The following is a 7077-nucleotide window of genomic DNA, read 5'->3' on the forward strand; positions in this document are numbered from 1 at the left end:
ACTGGAGGCATGGTGACAAAGGTGCCCAAGGGAACAGAGAGCTGGGACAGAAGTAACAGAAATAGGGATGGGTGAGGACATGAAAGCATTAAACTGGCACAATTTCTGTTGACTTACAATTAAATGGCTCAAGTTACGACATACTGCTAAATTACCAGCTAGGACCCAGGATGATACCATAGAAATGAATTGCTGTAATGTTATTTGAGGTTGGTTGTCATGGAACTGCAAATTGCTTTCAGTAAATCACATGGGATGTTCCTGCTAGGAAGCTATGGATGGTGGGTAAAATGCCAGATGAGCAATGTGGGTTCTGTAGTATCCTGCTCCTGTGAGCTGCTTGCAAAATAGATGTTAAACATGTGCACACAACTCGCTTGATGGGCTTAGCGCGATCAAATGTGCTACCTAGCCGACAAACTGGAAGGTGCCAGACTTAATTTTCAGTCTTTACTAATTTGGCTTATCTGAGCCAGGGCAACAATTGCAGTGTTACATTGATCTTTTTTAAATGGGTGTGGGCAACTCTGACAAGACCACATTTCATTGCCCAAGATCTGTTGCCCTCAGAAGGTGATGGTAGGCCTTTTTCTTGTACTCCTTGTGGTAATGGTGCTCGCTTGATGGTGTTAGGTAGGGAGTTCCAAGGTATTGATCCAGTGGCAATGAAAGAAGGGAGGGGAACTTGGAAGTTAGGCCATACCCCTGATATTGCTACTGTTATGATTGTCAGTGGTAGAGATCGTGAGACTAGGAGCTGCTTTCAAAATGAGCTTTGTTTGGCAGGAGATTAAATTAACAAGAAGCTCCACTCCTGATCATTTTCTGGTGATCCCTGCTGAAAAGTGCATGTTTGGATGCCAGGTGAGGACAGAATCAATTTAGGGTGCTTTCCACACAGCCCATCATCAAGATAGGCACATGAACAATAGGCACTTCAATTGGCTTTTGGGTTTCTTTATGAGTACACTGTGGTGTTTTACTTGGAGCTGCTGTACTTGGTCATTGCCTTTGTCCTTTCTGACATGGTGTGCTTGACCGACTCCATGGGCAACAGTGGATGAACGATGGTCTGAATTTCCTGGGAGCTGATTGTTAAGAGCTTGTTCTAATGGGCCAAGTGGGAAGCTTCACCAGTGATGTGCTCAAAAATATAGTTGACAAAGGAGCTCATGATGCTCACAGACCTAGATGAGATACTGGTGTTGGGGTCAACCTGCTTCATCACTTTGTAGTTGGAGCAACTCTCCTTCCTTGACATTCTCTGCTTTCTCTGCTTCTTACCATCCTTTGCTGGCATTTTATTCAAGGCTTTCTTGGAGCCCTTCTTGGGAGCTACTTTCTTCTCCTCACATATTTTCCAAATCAATTTCAGACACAATGAGCACTTGGGGAAGGTGCAAATCTCATTAACATAGTTTAGTGATGCAGACTATGGATAAGCAGATAAAAGAGATGGCCTTTAATTACCAATAATTGGAGACTGGGATAATGGCAAAGTATCTTTAGTACATGCAAACTTATATTGCTAGATTTGAGCCTAAATCCACCCTTATTTTTCAGAATTAATAATTTATTTGTAAAAATTACTTCACAGCTTGTTAGACTATTAGATTCTAAAAAAAAGACTATAGGATTAAAATCTACACCATTTTGTAGTTGGTGGCTGTATTATCAAGTACTTTTGCTATTCAAATTTTGAATTAATTCGGTCCTCTGTTGCAATCATTCATGCATGTGTTTAATTGGCAAGATTGGAGAATTTGTCAAGGTTCTGAAAACAGGTTGATAAGTTGGTTATTCTCACTTTTTTTCCACCATTCTTCTCCTAAAGCCTCGCTCTGTGGTACGATTCCACTCTGGGATTCAATTCCACAGGTGCCAGCAGCCCAGTGACCATTCTCCACAGGTGAGTCTAGACAGTGGAACATTAGTTATGTTCAGATCCTAATGTCATCTGATGTCCATATGTGCAGTTGGAGTCACAGGATGGGGATCTGAAGCAATCGCTCAAGTAGCTTGGAGATGTTAAAGACAATGGAATAGCCCCATTACCACCCTATCTGATGTTACCACACTTGAAACAAACCAGGTACCAAACCTGGGGCAAGTGTGACTGTTACACACTGAGTAATTCATTCATTCAAGTATCATCACCTCATTCCATGACAATATGAAAGGCTCAATTCAACATGGTGGCTCCTCATCAGAGCCCTTTCCTATCCTGAGTGGTGTGAAACAGGGCTGTGTTCTCGCACCCACACTTTTTGGGATTTTCTTCTCCCTGCTGCTTTCACATGCGTTCAAATCCTCTGAAGAAGGAATTTTCCTCCACACAAGATCAGGGGGCAGGTTGTTCAACCTTGCCCGTCTAAGAGCGAAGTCCAAAGTACGGAAAGTCCTCATCAGAGAACTCCTCTTTGCTGACGATGCTGCTTTAACATCTCACACTGAAGAATGCCTGCAGAGTCTCATCGACAGGTTTGCGTCTGCCTGCAATGAATTTGGCCTAACCATCAGCCTCAAGAAAACGAACATCATGGGGCAGGATGTCAGAAATGCTCCATCCATCAATATTGGCGACCACGCTCTGGAAGTGGTTCAAGAGTTCACCTACCTAGGCTCAACTATCACCAGTAACCTGTCTCTAGATGCAGAAATCAACAAGCGCATGGGTAAGGCTTCCACTGCTATGTCCAGACTGGCCAAGAGAGTGTGGGAAAATGGCGCACTGACACGGAACACAAAAGTCCGAGTGTATCAGGCCTGTGTCCTCAGTACCTTGCTCTACGGCAGCGAGGCCTGGACAACGTATGCCAGCCAAGAGCGACGTCTCAATTCATTCCATCTTCGCTGCCTTCGGAGAATACTTGGCATCAGGTGGCAGGACTATATCTCCAACACAGAAGTCCTTGAAGCGGCCAACACCCCCAGCTTATACACACTACTGAGTCAGCGGCGCTTGAGGTGGCTTGGCCATGTGAGCCGCATGGAAGATGGCAGGATCCCCAAAGACACATTGTACAGCGAGCTCGCCACTGGTATCAGACCCACCGGCCGTCCATGTCTCCGTTATAAAGACGTCTGCAAACGCGACATGAAATCGTGTGACATTGATCACAAGTCGTGGGAGTCAGTTGCCAGCATTCGTCAGAGCTGGCGGGCAGCCATAAAGACAGGGCTAAATTGTGGCGAGTCGAAGAGACTTAGTAGTTGGCAGGAAAAAAGACAGAGGCGCAAGGAGAGAGCCAACTGTGCAACAGCCCCAACAAACAAATTTCTCTGCAGCACCTGTGGAAGAGCCTGTCACTCCAGAATTGGCCTTTATAGCCACTCCAGGCGCTGCTTCACAAACCACTGACCACCTCCAGGCGCGTATCCATTGTCTCTCGAGATAAGGAGGCCCAAAAGAAAAGAAAGAAAGAATTCATTTATACACTTGAATTATGAGGGCTGCTGCCAGTGAGGGTCTAGTTAATAAAAATGCTTGGTTCAATGTGCCTGGTGTTGACAGATCACAGAAACTAGTCACTAAACCTTTGTTTCAGTAGACCTTCATCACTGGGTTCATGTACAGCCCCGGAAATAGTTAATTCTGGAAAGAAACCTTCCCTACCATAAAAGTAGATCATCAATGATTCGAAAACAGGATGAAACCAACCACTTGATCCATTTTAATGACTCAAACATGGTTTCTAATCAAACAGCATTTCTGCCTTCAGGTAAACAGAAGCTGAGTTAATATACACAGCTGAAACTGTACAGGTGACCAAGTATCCAGAGCCAGTGACTGTATTTACTGGTGATGGTTCAGTCATACTGTAGTACCCATTAACTCTTCTCAGCCAGTTTCTCTCCATTTAGCTCAGAGCTTAAACAAAATATATATTTATATTAAAAACTGCTGATATTCACATATATTATGAAGCCAGCACATATTAAAGTTTTCCTGGTCTAGCAACGTCTCAATTTGAAAGTTCTCATCCTTGTTTTCAAATTTCTCCAAAGCCTCCTGTCTTGGTAACCTCCTCCAAAACTACAACCTGCCAAGATCTCTCTGCTCCTCCAATTCTGACCTCTTGTGCATTTTTGATTTTCATTGCTCCACCTTCAGCGGCTGTACCTTCAGCTGCCAAGGCCCTAAACGACTCCCTTTTCCTTTAAGGTGCTTCTAACTCTTTGAACAAGTATTGGTCATTTGTACTAGTATCCCCTTATGTGGCATAGTGTTGAATTTAGTTTGATAATACTGCTGTGATTCATCTTGGTATGTTTTACCATGTTAAAGCCACAATATCAGTGCAAGTTGTTGTTGGTTTCTTGTGCTTACACTGGGAGCCTTGCATGTTTAAGATTTAACAAAATGTATTTGTTGCTGGTTCCTGGAGTTGAGATGTGTTGGGAACCAAAGAGGACGACTGACTCGTAATCCCATTGGCTGGCGTGGCTGTTGCAGCTTGTCTACCAGTGGCTGGTTTTTTGATCTACTTTCAGCTCCCGGGCAGTGGTTAGGATTAGCTTTAGACATTATTGCTAAGTGAGTAAATAAAACTATTCCAAAATATGGACAAAAGTTGACATATTACTGAGTAACAAACTGGGGCAGTGTATTTGCTGAGGGCAGATTGTAGATTGGGATTCCCTGGTACGATGTGATCACAGCCATGTCAATGAGGGAGGCATCAAGCCTCCCTATAATTATATATCAGGTTTAATATTAGTTATGATGCCCCCATAATAATAGGTGCTATTGGTCTTACAATTAGGCAACCACTTAGATCTAGACTGGAGTCAGTCAATAAGCTGCTGAACACTGATGTAAGGTACAAAAGCAAAATACTACGGATGCTGAAAATCTGAAAAAAGAACAGAAAATGCAGGAAATACTCAGCAGGTCTGGCAGCATCTGTGGAGAGAGACACAGAGTAAATGTTTCTTTCATCAGAACTAGGAAAAGTTGGAAATGCAATAGGTTTCAAGCAAGTGGAAGGTGGGGGAGGGTAGGAAAAAGAACAAAAGGGAGGGTCTGTGATCGGGTGGAGGGCAGGAGAGATTAAATGACAAGAGGGTTCACGGTGCAAGGCCAAAGGGAGTGGTAATGGGGAAAGTAAAGAAAAGAATGTTTCCAGAGGAGGTGTGAATAGCAAAATCATGAACAGCTGCCATCCGAAAGCAAGAATGAAAAACTGATGTAAGATATGTTGTTTTCAACCTGAAAATAATCTAATTTATCACAAAGATCGCTGAACACAGAGTACAATTGGAAGATACCAAGAAGCAGATCAACTATCATCTGTAGGTAGGATTATTCACACTGATTGGACGCATTCCTGGAGATGTAATCACATGACCACTCCGCCTAAACAGACATTTTTACCTCCATTTTCTTTCTACCTAATAAAAGTATTCAAAGAAAACAAAAAGCGCATCATTTTATCTTTAACGCAGCTATACTTTTTCTCCTGGGTTGCTCACTGCAGTGTCCTGACAATTAATCTTTAATTCTGGATACTCCAGGACAATCCTGGAGAGTTGGCAAACCTATCTGTACATGGCTAACAGGAATTTCTCTGCACCTCCTGGCAGTGTAACAGTTAAATGATATTTCCAACACCTCTGATCTTTTTACAAGGTTTCAGACGATTAAGTTACATCGCTTTATTGTCCCTATATTGGTTATGAAGGACAGCAGCTGTAAAATGTCAAAAAAGCACAAGACATGCTTGAAAACATTAAATATTCATGAACGTCATCTTAGATACTCAAATAACCGATCTGAAAAGTAATGCTCTGTATCTTTGAGAGTTTTGTATATTTTTCTAGTTAAAGGTCTAAGTTTTTGGCTGTTTATTATTTTTAGTTATGTCACAAAGTACTATTGTTCTTCTGAGTCTGATCCACTGCGCAAGTTTCTCCCGCCCCCACTCCAGCATCCCGGTTACAGCCTTCAGCCAACAGACCCCATATTAAACCCCTCCATTTCATTACCTCACACTCTACCTTCTCAGGAAGTCCAGGGAAATGCAGCAGCCAATTTGTGCAGAGCAAGCTCCTCCAAGAAATTGGATCATGGTTTATCTGGGGGTATTTTTTGGTGTTGGTTGAGGGATAAATATTGGCCAGGACTCTGGGGAGAACTCACCTGCTCTTCTTTGAATAGTGTCATGGGATATTTTAGTTCCATTTGTGAGGGCAGACGAGGTTTGGATTTTAAGCCTCATTCCAAAAGTTGAGATCTCTGACAGTGCAGCTCTCCCTCGGTATGCACTGGGAATGTCAGCTTGCATGTTTGTGCTCAAGTCTCTGGAGTGAGACTTCAGCCCACAACCTTATGACTCAGGGGGGAGAGTGCCACCCACTGAACCAAGCAAGAACCGGACACTGGGATCAATCTTAGATTACTCTCGCCAAGATATGGCACAGATACAATGGGCCAAAAGGCCTCCTTTTGTTCTCCAAATTTCTATTGGTTTTGACCCCACCTTCAATCAGCTGCCTTAATTCCCCTTCCACTTCATGTTCAACAACAACTGTTCCTGCTGGAAAGCCCCCTGGGATGTTTCATTGTGAAAATCACATAATATCTAAAAGTGTGTTAATTGATAATGAGTTTCCCATTTGCAGTCAAGGACTGATTTGCAAAAGGAGCAGTCCTGAAATGTTTTAATTGATTAAAACCTGAGCTGCCACCCAAGGGAACAAATTGTAATTTTTTTCTCCCGATTCAAAGCTGAGAAACATAAAAACCTGATACCAAGCATGCTGAAGTTTATCTACAGAGAGAGGCAATTGGGAATTAGATGGCGATGATTGTTTATTTTGCAGTGGAATGTTACTTTCCCATTTCCTGATCGGCTAATCTCTCTTCTGGGTCTAATTGAATACACATAGTTTTCTGTGTTATTTCACAGGGCTCAGGAAATTGTTCTCAAAGGGAATATTCTTATGAAAATGTGGCAATCAGCTTTCTACAGTCATTAAACACAGAGAACAAGCAGAAGGTTCACATTTGATAGACCTTCTAATGATGGTTCCTGCTTAAATCATCATGATTTGATGGGCTGCACAATCTCAAGT

General features: G+C 42.7%; 1 pseudogene; it reads right to left on the reverse strand.

Moving 5' to 3' along the window:
• Positions 1–979: 979 nt before the first annotated feature.
• LOC137350540 (histone H2B 1.2-like) lies at positions 980–4528 on the reverse strand (annotated as a pseudogene).
• Positions 4529–7077: the final 2549 nt, after the last annotated feature.

Source organism: Heterodontus francisci, chromosome 35 (assembly GCF_036365525.1).
Source record: "Heterodontus francisci isolate sHetFra1 chromosome 35, sHetFra1.hap1, whole genome shotgun sequence".
NCBI lineage: Eukaryota > Metazoa > Chordata > Chondrichthyes > Heterodontiformes > Heterodontidae > Heterodontus > Heterodontus francisci.